The sequence below is a fragment of the Lates calcarifer genome, linkage group LG8 (assembly GCF_001640805.2).
Source record: "Lates calcarifer isolate ASB-BC8 linkage group LG8, TLL_Latcal_v3, whole genome shotgun sequence".
Lineage (NCBI taxonomy): Eukaryota > Metazoa > Chordata > Actinopteri > Centropomidae > Lates > Lates calcarifer.
The window spans coordinates 1122871-1142009 of NC_066840.1; the positions used below are offsets into that span (position 1 = coordinate 1122871).

The following is a 19139-nucleotide window of genomic DNA, read 5'->3' on the forward strand; positions in this document are numbered from 1 at the left end:
CTGAGTCATTGTTTTTGTAGCAAAAGTGGTCAGTTTATTTAGAAAGAAAGTCAGCATACAGAAGTGAATTGTTCAATTAAATATGACGCCATTATCAAAACATTTTTACAGAGTAGTATTTTTTTTTTTAAAACATTTATCAGGGGGAGATGAGCGGAGCTTTAGGTTAGTGGTACATTTGTTCATAAAACGATCTTTGAGTAAGTTTCTCTTCCCACAATGCAAAGCGGCCCACCACACTGTATAAAACTATGCGTGACTTCCGCTCAGCCTCTCAGTCCACTGCCGCCGTGTTAACATGACGTCTGTGCAACTCCTCGCTCAGTCCGGTGAGTATTTCATCTGTTTTTAACCCATGTTGCTAAATACACCTACAGGAAGAAGTAATAACCTTTCGGTAGAGTGAAATAATGAAGTGTACGCTACGTTCATGTAGCACTGACGTTGTTTCCGTACAGAAATGGCGGCTGTATGTGAAGTCGTTCATGTAATGAACTCCTGCTCCTAAGGCAGCACGAAGCACGTGGGCTCCTGGCTTTACTAGTCGTCACCACGCGTTGTTAAGGAATTATTACAAAGCGCTGTAATTATTGGCTTTATCAGTGGTTAATTAATCGTTAACTAATTTTTTATAGGACCGGTTACACGAACGACTTCTGGTTTTGAAACACTTCAGACTTAAGTGTGGCCTTTATCATTCTGCACTAAGGTAGCATTCATGTCCCTTTCAGAGACGCTGTGTGTACTGGTGAACAAATGCTGTGACAGTGTGGCAGACCCAGGGTAGTGCCTGTGCTCCTGCTTTGCTTTGAAGTCTTGAGGTAAGTACACAGAACTGTGAAGCTTTAATGAAAACCATGAGCTAAATGTGATCACAGTGACCAGCAAGAACAGCACAGGATTAGTGACATGACATTTAAGAGTTATAATGACCCCTGTATTAAGGTTTGCTCTCATTTCTCCTCACCCATATACAAGTTAGTGTAGCAAAACCTATATGTTCTCTCCTGCCACCCCCAGCTCTCAGTCAGCTGACCAGGCGATGTGTGTCTGGCTCAGTGTTACAGTGCTGGTAGAGGAAGTCTCTGTTCTTGGTCTCAGCTCAGCAGGTTCTGTTTTAGAGTCTGCTGCTGCTGAGCTGCTGCAGAGCGCGGCCCGACGAGAGTGGCCTGTCCTGATTCAACAGCAGGGCAGGCCTAGTACAAGGCCGCACAGGCACACTCACACCACCAGGGGTGCTGCCAGGAGGCTCTTCAGCCTCTGTCAGAGGCTCAGTAGTTGGTGTAATTGTTCACTGTGCCAACTGAGACCTCGTACACTGATTACTTAAGATGCTAATTGAAAAATGTAAATGTATTTTTGAAGCAAGTGGCCATACTAACTAATGTTCTGGTGATGCTATTCAAACCTGAGTTGTGTTGAAGATGGTAGCTGTGCTTGTAGATTGTTCTGTCAAAACTGAGCTTTAATAAGGGACTATGTACACCTCATTTGATAAGATTCTGATGCAGGCCATCAACTAAGAGCAGGACATGAGGACATTTCATATAGAAACAGACCTTTTAATATAGTTTACTGCACCCAGCTGTGTGCTTGTTTGTAGTTAAAGCATTGTTTTGGAAAGACTTCAATGTGACTTGTAACTCAACACTGATATCTCAGTTCAAAGTGACACAGGAGTGTTAAAATAAATTCTGAAAAATGGCCATGTCAGTTTTGTAGAAACAAGGATGTCCAACAGACAGTCCAAAACCAAAGATACTCCGATTAAAACACAAGCTGAAATCAGGAGGTTATTTTCTGTTGACCTAATGAGTGAAGCAGTTGTTTCCATGGTTGTTGCAGGCAGAGCCTCTGATCTGCTCACCATGGAGCTGACAGTTGTGCTGCAGGCTGACTGAAGGTGAGTGTGGCAGAACCACTTAAACCTATTTGTTCAAACATTAGACATGCTGTGATGACTGAATATTATAACACATCATGCTGACAAAACACCATGGTGAACTTTAAACCCTGAGCATAGCTGACTGTCAGCACTGATCAGTAGTGTGGTACTCCTTTCATTTCATGGCTTGGTTTCTCTACAGGAGCATGTGGGGCAGCTGGCCTGCAGGGGGCAGCAAACACAGGAGGAACAGTGACTGTTATCAGGTATGTGAAATGCTGTTTGTGTAGTCTAAGTGCTGCTGAATATTGAGTGTGTAGAAACACTGTAAACCCAATCTTGTACTGCTGTGGCAGAGACCTCCTCTCTCTGCTGTGGAATCTTAGTATTGGGAGAGAAACTCAGGACTTTGGCACAGGTTCCAGTAAGACACCATTTACCAGAACCTGACTGAAGACCTGAAACATGCTACTTGTCACAGCCTACAGCACTAAACTTAGATATGAGCGGTCTGGTAATAATACTCCTTTTTGTTTTCTAGTGTGCTGAGTGAAGTCCTGCTGCTCTGGTCTGGAGGAGTGGATAAGATCCTGTGCCAGTCCACGTGCTGGGGTGCTGACAGTTATCAGTGCACTCCCATGTTTCAGCCATGTTTGCTCAACTTGATTGAGGCTGTAAATCGATCTTGTGGTATAAATGTCGGTGCATAATGTCCTGAAGGAAACAGTCAGGCTGATATGTTGATACTGGAATGTAAAATGTGTGGTCTTGAATTAAGTCATTACAGCTGTTGGAATTAAATTTGATGTTGCAGCATCTTGGTGTCCAGTTTGGTAATTTCTCACTGGTTGAATCCAGAGTTTAGAGGATAAATCTAATGTACCTCAATGCTCTGACATCCCTACTGTCTGTGGTTCTCAGCACCAAACCGTTGCTTCATACTGAATCTTTAGAAACACCCATTAATATTCATGTTTCCTCTGGAAAAACCAGTAATTTCCTAAAGCAGCTAGGTTTTAACATTATTCATAGTGTATGTTCATGGTAATGAACACGTTGCAACAGCATGGCTCAGATGTGTCTTGGAACTCTGGCAGAGGAACATCAGGCTTTGATCTATACAATACTTAGGATACAAAGTTTTTCATTGGGTTTATTAAATATATCTACAGACTTCAACCTTGAGTATTCAAAAACATTCATTTGTAACCATCAAAGTCTGATAACCAGGTTTGTCTAGTTTCAAGAGTAATAACTGGACAGGTGAACCTGTCCTGTCCCTACTGAAAAATACTGAGTAACAACAACCAGGATATGTTAAAATAAAGATGGAGTGCACAACAGTGTCAGTGCTTCTGTCTGGTCAGATGCATCCTGTTTTCTTCAGTTATCCTTGATGTGTTTGACTGGAGTCCACCTGTGGCAAAGTGAACTGATTGGACAGTTTACAAAGGCATGTCAGGACAAAGAACAGGGCTGCAGTCCAAAACTAAAAAGAATCTCCTTTTGTGGACATAGTTTATAAAGGCACACACCTGTGTGTGGAGTGCTGTTTACTTAAATACCAGAATACACCTGTGATGCACAGGCATTTTGAAGGTGTTTCAACCACTGCTCCTACAGTACCAAGTATACATATATATCATTAATCAACTAATTGTACCTGACAGTGAGTCTAGAGCTGCATGCCATCAGGAATGCACACAGCTAAAGCTGAAACTACTGGTGTTATAGTAATAGGGAAAAAAAAGGAAAGGCAGGAAAATTCATAAAGTTTTTATCAGCGGTATCTGTCTCTGTCTGTGGGCCTGACAGAAATGGCAATGTTATCCATTTAAAATTAAATCTGCAACACAGAGTGCAAAGAGTGAAGAGGTTTGAAACCACTATAAATTCTAAGTATGCTGAATTCGACGGGAGGGAGTGCTGTCCTACAACAGCTGTTCAGTTTGGTTGTTTCGAGTCTGTTTTTAGTTGTTTTGCCTCTGTGTGGTCATTTTGTGTCTCTTTGTGCTTGTTTTGTGTCATTAATCTTTGGTGGGTCCGTTTGTATCTTTCTGTAGTCATTTCATTTACTTTCCAAAGAGAAATGTCAGACAGAGGCTCTAACCCAGAGGCCCTCTGATCAACTGGGCTCATTTTATGTGTCTCTACTAATTTAATTAGGGTTTTCCATGCTGTTGCTGCTCAGCTGAGTGTTTCCAGAGGGTGACTCACTCTCTAAAAACTGACACAGTGACACTGCAGATCCATCCCTAAACCCAAACCCAGGGAAGAGGGGCTCAGTGAAAGTGGAATGGAAGGTGTGGAGGTGGACTAGTGTGTCACAGATGACAGTGTAAAAAGACAGAGTGCCAGCATGGTAGTCAAGATACACTGCTACTTTCTTTGACACAGAGGAGGGTGAGATATAGATAGTTTTTGCTGTGTCATTGTGCCAGGCAGAGAACAGATCAGCAGCAGCAAAAAGACCCCAAGACTTGTCATTCCTTCCAAGCCTGCACTCGTTATCACTTCCTTTCCTTCCGATTCCTCTGTAAGTCACTGCTATAGAAAGCCATCCCTCCCACTCAACTTCCCAGTAACAGCGACCAGTCAGACCATTAACACACAGCACCCCATACAGAAGGTCAAATCTGTCTGGGTGAGCAGGATATGGCAGCTTCTCTTGCACTACTGATGCTTTCCTGTTGCCTTCAGAGAGGAGAATATTTCTGTTTGCTGTGTTTGGGTCCAGTGTAAGTTCACAGGCATCTGAGGGACAGAGCAAAACACAATACACAACAGTTACTGATTAAGCCTTTACTGCATACCCCAGGTCTTTATTGACCTGGAACCATATTACTTAACCTCTGTCTAATTGCATTCAATTAAGTACTCCCTGGTTTTCCTAAAACAATTTGTCTGTAACAATGTTCTGGTGTCAAAATAGCAAAACTTAATTGTTTTTCTCTACTGACTGAGATAGAGATGATTACCAGCTGCGACAGCAGGGCATGTACTATTGTACCCATGATCACTTGCATCCAGCATACTGTAAAAATATCTGTGCATCTCAGTTCCAACAGTAAGTCCTTTTCTATCGCCATGGAGACTAATGCTGAAAGTCGAGTCTGCCCAGTCTTATTGCTCACACAAGTTAATTATTCTGGCTATATGAATTGCCTGTCTGTGATGCAAGGTTCTGTTGTAATAATAATAATACATCAGAATTCTATAGCACTTTTCACAACACTCAAAGATGCTTTGACAATTGGTTTCTGTATATTGTTGATAACTTCTATAGCCGCGACATCATAATGACGGTATTTAGAGGTGGCCACCAGTGAAGGCCTAGCTGTGAAATGCACAGCCCACCCTGATTTCCATATTTCTTTACTGTAAATTTTCAGTGGTTCCAATGGATCCTTCAATTTATAGACCATTTTCTTGAGTTTCAATTTTTAGTTAAAAGTGGGGTGGTAGTGGGTTTCAGTTCATGAAACTTAAAATAGAAAAATAATGTATTGAAGGCACAATAATTGCACTGGCAATTTAAGTTAGGTTAGAAAATAAAATATTTGCCTGTTTTAATGTGACTTCTGGTATAAATCACATCCACTTCCAGTCTAATACTGTTATAGAGACAGATCATTTTGTTAGTTGAACAGATACAGATAATGATGTCTGTGTACACCTCTAATCTCAACAGGAGTGAACCAAATCATTTACATGGTCCCAACTCAAAGCCTGGTCCATAGAGACACCTGGGCTACAGAATGTAGGTTTAACAGAAGATGATAAAGCACCAAGACTTTCCATTATCTTTGGGGCAATGCCAGCTGAGAAGTTCTGTTTTGTCAGTATTTAGCTGTAGAAAGTTATCAGTGATTCAATCTTTTGTAGAGTTGAGGCAATTCAGTACAACAGACAGTTTTGAAATATTTTGAGGCTTAAACGAAATGAAAAATGTCTGTATAACAGCAGTAAGAGACACCTTTAAAGTGACTTATTATTTGCCCAAGAGGAAGCAAGTAGAATGCAAACACCATCAGGCCCAGGACAGAACCATGGAGATCACCACAACCACAACATTCAGCTGATGAGGCATAATTATGAAGAGCAACTGAGAAAGTCCTGTCTGACAGATTAGAGGAAGCTGTGTAGGAAAATTACACTGGAGAAAAAACTCCTCCATCTTCCATTCATATTATGTTGCTTCTTGTCAGTATTTGGGGGTAAATGGAGTCTTCCCTCATACTGGAAGGAATACTTAACAGAGAATGTATTTATTGACTGGCATGATCTTTGATTGGCTTAGCTGCTATTTAGAAGTTCAATCAAATTGCAAATATACCAAGTTTCATTGGATCACGCATCACTGGTAAAATTACACTCATTAATTTGTGACACTTAAGAAGAAATGTTCCTAAATGACTTGTGGATGAGGTGCCACTTTTTTTTGCATTCTCCATGAAATAGCATAGAAATATTTTATATGTGCTGCTTTGTGTTCAGGAATCCAACTACAACTTCACTTACACTTCCTCAGGCCTGATTTCAGCCATTGTTTTCCACCATGGTCAACCCTGAAAGGAAGGAGATACACAATGTCAGACCTACATATTCTCAGTCATTTTTTCTTGCACTGTCCTAATGCAGTCATCAGTAAATGACCAATTTCCTACAACCTATCTTTGCTTCAGCTCAACAGGAGCTTCTCTTTATAGGCATAGGATTGCTGTCCCCTGAGGTATGACATCACATGTGTTTTTGACATTTTCTGATCAAGTACGCAACAATAAAACAAGACTAAAGTCGTTTCCACACTGGACAGAAAACCCTACTAACATGGCTTTTGTCTTGAGGTATTTATCAGCACAATGTTATGACGTGTCAAAGGTCCTAACTTTGGCATGCAAATAGCCTGGAACATTTACTGTTTTTACAGTCTATGGGATCATTGTGCAATGGCAATTTTGTTTTTGTAATGGAACACTGCAAGATACAGCAATGGCAAGGCAGTGAGGTGAAAGAGCCTCGCCTGATTGGAGAGGAAGAAGAGTCACTGGCTACTTTCTTCTGTTTACTAACCCTGTTTTCTATTGTGTTCATGACATTGAATGTAAAACACCTGTAAAAACACCTGATAAACAAACAAACAAAAACAGAAAAGCAAATGCATTTGGCAATAGGAGAGGCTGTGAGTTACCTTTTTGTGTTTTACTGGTTTTGCCTGCGTTATAAAAAACCCCTGCATATTCATGGTGAATTTGGTGTAAAAATCTGAGAGTCTGAGAGAGAGTCTGCAGCCATAATAGCTTCTCTGTGAGGCTAAACTTAAGCACTGAGCTAAATGCTAATTTTACTATACTAACATGCTCACAGTGACAATGCTGACATACTGATGCAAGGTAATATATGATCATGTTATGATTTCATGTTTACCATGTTCGACATCTTAGTTTAGCATGTTAGCATCCTAACATTTGGCACAAAATCCGAAGTCTAGGTGAGGCCGATGGAGATGGCATTTGTTTTTCAGGTTTTGCAATATTGTTTGTCCACATATTGGACAAACTTTGACCTGAATTTTGGTGCTAGATAAAAACTCAGGATCACTAAAGTGATGGCAATTCATCCTGAGGGGACCATGAATGCTTGGATCAAATTTTATGGACATGAACAATTTTTGAGACATTTCACTCAAAACTACATGTCAGCCTCATGGTGGTGGTAGAGGAAAAGTCAGAGGCTCACTGTCTGCTTCAAACTTTGTGCCAGTTCATCCAATAGACGTTAAGACATTTCACAAGATAAATTAAGACTTTTACTTGTTGGTGGTGCTAGGCAAAAGTCAAGGGATCACCAAACTCTAGGATTCATCCTCTAGGGTCCATGAAGATGGGATATGTAATATCTCTTAACATGTTCTGGGTCTGTCTTAGGATCTCCTCCAAGATGGATGTGCCCAGATTCCTTTCAGCACACAAGGGCAGTGATTCTACTCCAAGCTCCTTCCAGATGTCTGAGCTCCTCATCCTATCTGTAAGAGTGAGCCTAGCCACCCTGTGGAAGTAATTAACTTTGGCCCCTTGTATTCACAATTGCCTGCTTTCGGTAATTGCCCAACACTCACAACCTCTCTTGCATCCTTTATTGGATCCATCACTCATGATGTGATATTGCACAAAACACAGATCTACAATATGGTGGAGCAAGATCTTTATAAAACAGTATGAAACCTGGCTACAGGCCTGTCCATACCTGAGAGTGTCCAGTCTCGACTGTGGATCCTCCAGTTCAGCAGAGAGCAGCTTTACTCCCAAGTCTCCTGGATGATTGTAGCTCAGGTCCAGCTCCCTCAGATGAGAAGGGTTGGAGCTCAGAGCTGAGGCCAGAGATATATAGCCTTCATCTGTGATCAGACAGCCTGACAGGCTGCAAACACAAAGACACTTGACTCAGTCAATAATAGAATAACAGATTTATGGTTTTAATATTGGAGGCATGGAGCAGGAAAAGTAAATCATAGAGGCTATAATCTATATCACAGAAAAGTCTAGGTAATCCACCATATGCTCACTAATGCTTCTCTGCACATACATTGAAGTGCTTCCAAATAAGTTGACAAATCCTAACCTGAGGGTATCCAGTCTACAGTTTGGACTCTCAAGTCCAGTAGAGAGCAGCTTCACCCCTGAATCCTGCAAGTCATTATTACTCAGGTCCAGCTCTCTCAGACAGGAGGACTCAGAGCTAAGAACTGTCGCCAAAGCTTCACAGCATCTCCCTGACAGGTTACAACCACTCAGCCTGAAAAAGGGCAAAAAACATGAAATCTGTTTGGAAAAGAACAATATCTTTTAAAGTTTATCTAATATGTTATGGTATAAATTGACATACACGGATTTGTGGGAGGCTTTGACAACTGGCAAAAGCCTCAGAAGTGCCTCTTCTGAAGCAGAGTATTTCTTCAGGTCAAACACATCCAGATCTTTTTCTGATGACAGTAAGATGAAGACCAGAGCCGACCACTGAGCTAGGGACAGCTCATGTGTGTTGAGTGTTCCTGAACTCAGGTAGTGTTGGATCTCCTCCACTAGAGAGTAGTCCCTCAGTTCATTCAGGCAGTGGAACAGGTTGATGTTTCTCTCTGAAGAGGGATTTTTCCTAATATTCTCCTTGACATACTCAGCTGTTTTCTGGCTAGTTTGGGAGTCACTTTCTGTCTGTGTTAGCAGTTCTTGTAAGAGATTCTGATTGGTCTCCAGAGAAAGGCCCAATAGAAATGGACGAAGCAGAACACCTTGTCCTGGTACAGCCCTCTCTCCTCTTTAAAGATCTGTGTGAACACTCCTGAGTACACTGAGGCTGCTCTGATATCAATGCCACACTCTTTCAGGTCTGCTGCATAGAAGATCAGGTTTCCTTTCTGCAGCTGCTCAAAAGCCAGTTTCCCAAGAGACTTGATCATCTTCTTGCTCTCTGGACTCCAGTGTGGATCTGTCTCAGCTCCTCCATGGTACTTAATGTTGCACAGTTTTGTATGAACCACCAGGAAGTGGATGTACATCTCAGTCAGGGTCTTGGGCAGCTGCCCACCCTCAGTGATTTTTATCACATCCTCCAGAACTGTAGCAGTGATCCAGCAGAAGACTGGAATGTGGCACATGATGTGGAGGCTTCGTGAGGTCTTGATGTCGGAGATGATTCTGCTCACCAGCTGCTCATCTCTGAATCTCTTCCTGAAGTATTCCTCCTTCTGTGGGTCAGTGAACCCTCTGACCTCTGTCACCATGTCAACACACTCGGGAGGAATCTGGTTGGCTGCTGCAGGTCGTGTGGTTATCCAGATACGAGCAGAGGGAAGTAGTTTCCCTCTTATGAGATTTGTCAGCAGCACATCCACTGAGGCGGACTTTGTAACGTCAGTCAGGATCTCAGTGTTGTGGAAATCCAGGAGAAGTCGACACTCATCTAGACCGTCAAAGATGAACACAACCTGGAACTCTTCAAACCTGAAGATTCCTGCTTCTTTGGTTTCATTAAAGAGGTAATGGATAAGTTCTACCAAACTGTATTTTCCTTCTTTCAACAAATTTAGTTCTCGGAAAGTAACAGGAAATGTGAATTGTATGCCCGGGTTGGCTTTGTCTTCAGCCCAGTCCAGTGCAAATTTCTGTGTTAAGACTGTTTTCCCAATGCCAGCCACTCCCTTTGTCATTACTGTTCTGACAGGGAAATCTCTTCCAGATTTGAAGATGTCATCACATCTGATTGTTGTTTCTGCTTTTACTGATTTTCTGAATGCTGTTTCAATCTGCCTGACCTCATGTTCATTATTGATCTCTCCAGTCCCCCCCTCTGTGATGTAGAGTTCTGTGTAGATCTCATTCAGGAGTGTTGGGTTCCCTGCTTTGGCAACCCCCTCAAACAAACACTGAAACCTCTTCTTCAAAGTAGATTTGAGTTTATACTGGCATGCTGCAGGAGATTCTGAATGAAGACAACAAATAAGATTAATGAGTTGGATCATTAAATGGCAACCGCAAAATATTTCACTTCACACTTCTCTCTATTCTCATTCACCATTTGAGTGAGGTATAGAAGTGGGTACTTATTTATGTTGAAGGGTTTGGTTTGGTGGGGTTTGGTCCTGATAGCTGGTATCATTCTGGCCTAGATTGCTAAGGGACTGCACTGAGCGCCTTTCTTCCTCTCACTCTCTATTCATATCCTATTAGTGCATGCTGCAAATGTGCTTTCTAATCTCTCTCCTCTCTCCCCCCATCGCTTTCTGCAATTATTTCTGCTTCCAGAGCTGTGGAGCCTGGATCTGTGATTGCAAACCACCTACTGCCCCCATGATCCTGCTCAATACATACTGGTGCAATTATTATTATTACGGTTCAAGCTCTAAAGGGTCAGAACCCTGCTGTTTTTGTATTGTTTTGTCATTTATTTATCTAATGCTACAGCTCAAGTTGCCCTGACCAGGAATGTTCTAGCAACATGAAACGTGGCCTGGAAATGATGTGCATGTGCTTCCCAGGAAATATGAGCTTGTTCGGCCAGATGGTATCTGTAATTAAGGCTCAAAAATGCTACTTTGGAAAGGCCAAGTCTGTCTCTTCTAGTTGAACTTTTATGCATACCACGTCAATAACTTAACGCATATGTTGCATATTGACTAATTTCCACTCAGTGCTGGCATATCATCATGTTGTGTTAGTGTGCCATGTACTCTCGTGGCCTGCAAGGAGCCCAACAACCAATACACAAAAAAATACTCTATACATGCAAGGGTCAGCACCTCGTACAAGAGAAAATAGCACTTGAATATCCCTGCAATATTTTGAAAAATAAGGTGTGTAAATGTAGTTTAGTACAGAGCCCCTGGTGACATTTGAAGGAAAAAAATATTGCATGGCCATGAGTTAGAAACAACTCTCTTAACATGTGTGAACAAGATCCTACTCAATGGCCACGAAGCGTCTCTTAATTACTCCAGTCATGCTTAATGGCAAGTGACTGAAGTATATCACTGTATGGCAAGGTTAAAATAAAATGAAATCAAGTCAAAATTGTTCATGTTTGCAAGCGGCTACTGATGATACCCCTTCCAGTAAGTCAATAAATATCTGACTAATAAAAATTTTATTGTGGCCACAAGTCACTGATCTCATTTCTTCAGCTTATTAAAGCAAGGCCATGACTTAATGATATCGTTCCCATGCATGAAGAGAGTCGTGGCCATGGAATAGGATCTCATTCCCACCCATTATAATTTGTGGCCAGAATAGGATCATTGCCACACAATTTTTATTTCCTTCAAAGAAAGAAAGTTTCCATAGTTTAGCAATCTATTACTATTAATGTTATTTTCATGTTATACATACTGATCTAAATTGAATGTTTTAGTTTTATTTCTTTTTGTTTCTTGCCAATGTTGAAAGCAAAACATAATAAAATTTGATAAGAGATTAAAAAATTATTTTTGATGACCAAATTTGTGAAGGGATTCAGATGTGATAAAGTGCTATTAACCTCCAACCCGACCTGAGTGTAGCATACAGTCCAGACTGCAAGTATTTGGATGGTTCCACCTTTTTTTGTTCTTCAGGTTCTCTGAATGATACTACGTTAAAGTGACAAGTCTCAGCTTTAATTTGAGCAGAAATACGTCAATATAATTCTAACTTTTTTTAACACGTAGTGTCTATTTAGGAATTCAAAAGTAACTGGACAAATATGCATTAAGTCAAATAAATCATCACATGTAATATTTAGCTTTTGTAGCCAATGACTACCTGAAGTCTGCAAACCTCATCACCATCACTTTGTGTCTTCCCTGATGATGCTCTCCCAGGCCTCCACTGTAGCCACCTTCAGCTCTTTGTTGTTGTGGCGCTCTTCTGCCTTTAGTCTGGTCTTCAGCAAGTGCAATCCTGCTCAGCTGGACTGAGATTAGGTGACTGACTTGGCCAGTCCAGGACATTCAAATTCTTCACCCTGAAAAGCTCTTTGGTTGCTTTAGCCATATGTTTAGTATCACTGTCCCACTGAATGATGATATGTCAGCCAGTGAGTTTGGATGAATTTGACAATATGCACCTGCAGTCACATCAGTTGTATTTATATAGTGCTAAATCATACCAGAAGTCATCTCAGGGAACTTTTCATATAGAGCAGGTCTTCACCTTCTTTATATTATTATTTACAGAGCCTCATCATTCCCCCAGGAGCAAGTACTTGGTGACAGTGGCAAAAAAAACTTCCCTTTATCGCCATCACCATGTTTAACAGATGAGGCGGTGGCTTTGGGTTGTTTCTGTTTAACTCACACACATCATTTTGATAGAGGTTGAGTTTTTTCATCACTCCATAGAGCTTTGTTCCAGAAGTCCACCAGTTTTTTTGTATGTTTGTTGTGAACTGCAGACTAACCTTTCTGTTTTTGAGTCTTAACAGGGGTTTGCATCTTGTGGTGAATTCTGGGGTTTTTACAAAACAAGAGATACAAAAATTAGAGTTTTTGTTCATGAACTAGCACTGAAACAACACATGACTGCCTAAGACACATTTACTTTTGAACGCTTGCAATTTAGGCAGTATGTATAAAAAGGGTTATAATCTCTTACACAGTTTCTTCTATACTGATGTAAACCTGCTCAAATGAAAGCTGAGACTTGGCACTTTAATGTAGTATTATTCCATTTCACATTGAATGTGCAAAAGCTCAGAGCCAGAAGAACAAAAATGATGGAACTGTCCACATACTGTCTGGGATGTTGATCTCCACTGACAAAACATGTGTGATTCAAACTTTTAGAAAGACTCTTACTGCTCTCTAGAGAGTCAGCCAGTGCATCCTGTTTCATTCTCCTCAGGAAGTTCAGTGTGATCTTGAGAAGAGCCTCTCTGCTGCTCCTCCTGTTCTCTTCCTCCTCATCAATCATGCCCTCATCCTCACTCTTTCTCTCCAAAGATTCTGGGTCATGTGGACACAAATCCCTCTTGAATCTCTTCAGCTCATTCTTCACAAAAGTGATAATGTTCTCTTCAAGCAGCTGGAAGAAAATACTGCATTAAGCGAAAAATCAGTTCCCAACCTGCCCCTTGCACAAAATGTATTGCCCCCTTACAACAGAGCTAATGAGTACAGCTGATGAAACTAAGGGGATTAGGTCATCTGGCAAACATGACTGGGTGATGTTCTAAGCATGGCTGATTGGGATGAGACACACAGCCCTAATCGGGATAAGTGATTTGTAAGTGGATATATTGACATATAAATGATTAAACTTTCAGTTTTAAAAAAAATGGTTTAACTGTGTAGGTGTGGGATTAAATCTCCCGTAAGCAAATTTGTTTTTATTTTTAGAGTAAAATGTGTTGTCACCTAACTACCCACCATAAATATAGACTCCATGTCTGCTTGATTATGCTGGTCAGACTGATCAGTAGCAATCTCTGATCTCTTCTGGTCAATTCTGTGGAGTACACATACAATAAAACATGCAGTATTAACACAGAGTTCTAACTTGTTCTAACTGGAGCCTCAATGCTTGAATCAGTTCCTTCACCAGGGGGTCTATAATACTATTTTTGAGGAGTTAAAGAAAATGAGTTTTGAGTTTCAGCACTCAGTCATTCTAATGGATCCATCAGAATATTAACATATTAACACAATGATAATATTGATGTTTAACATGTATAATGTTCACCATCTAAAAGTGTTGGCACGCTAACAATTTCTAATTAGCACTAAACACAAAGTCATGCTGAGGGAACTATGAACATCTGTACAATCTGCCTCATAAATGTTGAGATACTTCACAGTTTAATTGGAAAGTTTCACCTGCTGGTGGTGCTGGTGAAAAAGTAAGGGGATCACCAAAAGTCAGTGCAAAATACAAATAATACTGTATTTCACACACAATCACCATCTGGTCACCTTTATCAAAAAATGACCATCTGATTCATTGTTAGATCACTTTGGAAGACACTGTTACAGTCCTGTTTTTTGTTTAAGTGAGATCAAACTTTTTTTGATGAAAAATAATAATATTGTAAGAACAAAGTGGTAATTAAATGAGATTTAAATGCACACTAACAAATCTTAACCAGGTAATAACATCTTACTTTTTTCCAGGAGGACAGTGTTCATCTTTGAATATAAGGGGTGATTCCTTTGACTGGTCACTCCTCATGGACATACAGCTGTGTTCAGAGGAGTCTTGACCCTCCTTGAGTGTCCTGGGAGAGAGAAACATTATCAGAATGGTAAAAGTAGCTGATAACACCCATAACTATACCATCTAGATATTAACAAGAAAGGTATTAGTGCAAGAAAAGTTCAATCAGATTCAAAGGTCTGACTTTAAACCTTAAGCCCATGTTCATTAAAGGCCTTTTGTTCTAATTCAGTGCTTAAATGTCTGGAATTGGATTTTTTTACCACACCCCACCCATGGAAAAGGATATATATTTTTCCTGTTTCGTTTTTCTTCAAATTTAAAGGTCATTCTGCTAACTGCATGTGAGCTGATATATGTTGATGTATTTTTTATTTATTTATTTTTTTTGTTGTTGTTGTTGTTTTAACCCATGTTCATTAAAAGCCTTTTATTTTAATTCAATGCTTGAGTGCCTGGAATTAGATTTTTATACCAAACCCCATCCATGGAAAAGGACATATATTTTTCCTGTTTGTACTCTCTTTCCTTCAAATGTAAAATGCTAAATGCTAACATCAGAATATTAACATGCTCACAAAGACAGTGTTGATGTTTAGCAGGTATGTTCACCGTCTTAACTTGTTGCCTATGTTGCATGCATGCTTACAATTGCTAATAAACATTAAACACAAAGAACAGGTGAGGAATGTCATCAGTTTTGCGGGTATTTGGTCATAAAACAACTATTAAATGATCTGATAGTGGCACTACATAAAATTTTAAGGGATCTAAAAAGTTATTAAAGGTTATCCTGAATGAACTATGTATATCTGTACCAAATTTTGTGCCAATCTGCCTCATAAATGTTGAGATACTTCACAGTTTAAGTGGAAATTTTGACCTGCTAGTGGTGCTGGTGAAAAAGTAAGGGGATTACCAAAGTCAGTTGGATTCATCCTCTGGACACCTAGAAATGTCTGTACAAATTTCCATGTCAATCCATCCAATAGTCATTGAGATATGTCAGTCTGGACCTAAGTGGTTGTTTGACATTGCCGTCTGTATGCTGTTAGCATGACTAAAAACAGTTTCTTGTTCATTTCTGCTTTATTGCAAAATACAAATAATATTGTCTTTAATACAGAAAAGAAACTATTTTACAAGCAAACTTTATCTGTATAGACCTAATGGGAAATGACCCCTGTTTTCAGAAATCTGGTCACTTTATCAAAAAATGATCTGATTCATTGTTAGATCACTTTGGAAGACACTGTTACAGTCCTGTTTTTTGTTTAAGTGAGAACAAACTTTTTTTGAGGAAAAAAATCATAATATAACAAAGTAAAATACAAAATACACAACAAAGTGGTAATTAAATGAGAAAGCTTTAAATGCACACTAACAAAACTTAACCAGGTAATAACATCTTACTTTTTTCCAGGAGGACAGTGTTCATCTTTGAATATAAGGGGTGATTCCTTTGACTGGTCACTCCTCATGGACATACAGCTGTGTTCAGAGGAGTCTTGACCCTCCTTGAGTGTCCTGGAGGGATAAGAATTTTCAGAATGGAAAATTAACTTAATTTAGCTACAGTAGCTGATAACACCCATAACTATACCATCTAGATATTAACAAGAAAGGTATTAGTGCAAGAAAAGTTCAATCAGATTCAATAGTCTGACTTTAAACCTTAAGCCCATGTTCATTAAAAGCCTTTTATTTTAATTCAGTGCTTAAATGCCTGGAATTGGATTTTTATACCACACCCCACCCATGGAAAAGGATATATATTTTTCCTGTTTTGTTTTTCTTCATATTTAAAGGTCATTCTGCTAACCACTACTTTCTCTACTTTATCTACATTTCTATTAATGTTGTTATATTACATTATACATTTTCTACACTCAAACATGAATGCACATGTGGCAGACACTGCTTATTTTCATCTGTGGTCTGACAGTGCACAAGCTGTCACCACACTGTTGTATCATATCTTTGTTGTATCATACTATCAAAGTATGCAGTCTGATTGGTCTGAACATGAGGGCAGAAACCAAGCTTGTGTACAGTTAAATCAACTGAAGTGTTGACTTCATTACCTTTTCATGTTGGAAATACACTGCTGCCACTCTGTTAAAACAAAGTGAAAAGAAAGATGCATAGAAGGAAAAAAAAAAACTACTCTTTGCTGTAACTAAAGGCAGTGTCATCAGCAAAACACTTATTTAAAAATATGATTTAATATTCAATTTACATTGTTCAAGACATCTTTAATGAAATTATTATTACCAGTTATCAAATATCAGACTGATATTATATTACAGGAGTCAACACACCAGATACTTACTTACACTTACTCAAGAGATTCCCATGAATGTTCGTCACTCCAGCTGCTCACTTGTGTTCACCAGGTCTGTGCGGAAGAGTTTTATACGGGTCTCACTGAGCCTAGATAGACCTAAAGGCTACACTCAAACATGAGTACAATGTGACAGACCTTTTTTTTCTATCTGTAATCTGATAGTGCACAAGTTGTTGGCACATCTTGACTATCAAGGTATGCAGTCTGACTGGTTTGAACATCAGAAACCAAGCCTGCGTGCAGTGAGGGAACAGTTTCACTTAGAATCTATTAAAACTCTAAATGCACATTTACTTCAGGAAAGTAAAGAAGAACATTATATATACATTCAACATATACAGCAGAGAGAGAGAGAGAGAGAGCAGGAAGTTGATCATATTTGGTCCAGCTCTACAGATCTTATACAGTCTTATTACAGGTATGTTATGCTTGGCTTTAAATTTGTTTTGAACCACAGAGCAGATATGGACACAAATACCAGCTAGGAGGAAAGGTAAGTGGTATTTACTGAATATTTTAAGAGCTCAGAGTATGATGATAAGCAGGGAATGGAGACTGACTTGGTACAGCAGGGGAATGAAGAGGCAGAAGGTAGACGACGAAGCCTGGAGATGGTTTACAGGTGAGTGGCCTGGCCAGACGATGGCAATGAAGCAGATGATTCAAACGGAGCAGGTAGAGACTAAAGCACAGAGAGACAAATGTAAACAGAAGCACAGCTAACACTGGAAATAACTCAGTACGACACAGATAAGCTAAACAGCCTGGAATATGTTACCACAGAGCATGTAGAACAGTCTGGTGACGAGCGCGTGGAGAGGTTCTGAGATTGAGAGTAATAGAAATCAGGTGAACCAGGTAACCGGTGCTGTGCCACGCCTCTGCTGAGAAGTACACACACTGACAGGGGGAGGAGACACCAAGGAAAACACACACGTTTCCTCGACCTTGACGGAAATCGTCATGAGGAAAGAAGGAAAGGAGAATTCTTAAGGACTTAGGAGAAGAGTACTGTGATAACGACAGAATCAGACTGCACTTACACTATTCTTTTTTAAAAACTAACTGTATTTATAACACATGGAAGACACAGACAGTGACAAACTCAGTGCTGTAGGCTTTAATTCAATAAGGTTTCCTGTCCATCACAGAATCACACCTCCTAAAGAAAGGATGTTTTCAACATTTAACCATCAGTTATTCACAGGAAGAAATAAAAACAAATCAAACTGGGTTGAAATGTTGAAATAATAATAAAAAGCTGAGCAATTAAAATAATAACTATATTAGAAATAAGGAATTGAGCATGGAGCCAGAGTAAATTATATTCTGTCACAGGGGATGGGTTTTGTGACCTGAAGGCTTTTGACCTTTTTATACATTTATTAGGTGGAGAACTTTTTTTTCCCCACTGCATTCCACAACTGGGGCTATTTGATGAAATATACAGTATGCTGTTATGATGATATTGCAAACTAGAAATTAAATCAGTCTGTTGTTCATAATGACTCTTGACTGGATCTGAAAGGATTTGAAGCTCAGTCAATCAGGAAGGACTTTCATAAATGAAGGATCATGTCACAAGCATTAAATAAGTGCTCTGTTCTGTTCTTTCAACACTATTGCCGCAAGGAATCATGGGATGGCATTATCTCCCTTCCTTTTGTAAAACAAAGGCCAGTGTATCCTATGCTAAAGCAGATAAGACAGGAAGCACTGAAGCTCCTTTCCTTAACATTTAGAAAATTGGAGGAGCTCTGGTCATGGCTGCCACTGAGATCCTTCAGTCAGAAACCTTCCTAAACAGAAAAGAAGCAGCCAGAGAAACTAGACACAGGAAACACTAGGAGAGGCTGAAGAGACAGGCATTTCCCTGTTCATTTCTTTCTTTCTTTTCATTCTGCAAGATTTCTTTGGCATTATCCTTCATACATAGGATCACACCACCACCTTCACTGTAATTTTTCCACAGTCAGACACTATTCTATTCTTTGTGGAAACCAACACATTCCTCTTCCTGTGCACAGTCTCAACTGCACAACTCTAGATCTAACTTAGGTCCACTTGTTCAGTCACCAGTCTACTGCAGGTTTCAACAATAAAGGAACAGGAAGGAACAGTAAATATCTGTTACTACCACAGGCATGATTTTCACATGGATTTACATAATACCTATATGCAAAACATTTCCTACAGCCAGTAGGTGGCAGTGTGGTCACTGAGGACC

The 19139-nt window shown here is 39.9% G+C and overlaps 1 long non-coding RNA gene, 1 other non-coding gene and 1 pseudogene across 2 annotated transcripts; 2 read left to right on the forward strand and 1 right to left on the reverse strand.

Moving 5' to 3' along the window:
- Positions 1-219: 219 nt before the first annotated feature.
- LOC108895533 (uncharacterized) lies at positions 220-2701 on the forward strand. The gene is made up of 5 exons (XR_001962982.2): positions 220-329; positions 732-821; positions 1846-1903; positions 2088-2151; positions 2427-2701. It is a non-coding gene; the product is annotated as an uncharacterized LOC108895533 (long non-coding RNA).
- LOC127142748 (small nucleolar RNA SNORA74) lies at positions 1016-1216 on the forward strand. Its single transcript, XR_007813779.1, has one exon. It is a non-coding gene; the product is annotated as a small nucleolar RNA SNORA74 (small nucleolar RNA).
- Positions 2702-3579: 878 nt separating the features above from the next.
- Positions 3580-17823, reverse strand: LOC108895531 (NACHT, LRR and PYD domains-containing protein 3-like; annotated as a pseudogene).
- Between the last annotated feature and the right edge of the window lie 1316 nt (positions 17824-19139).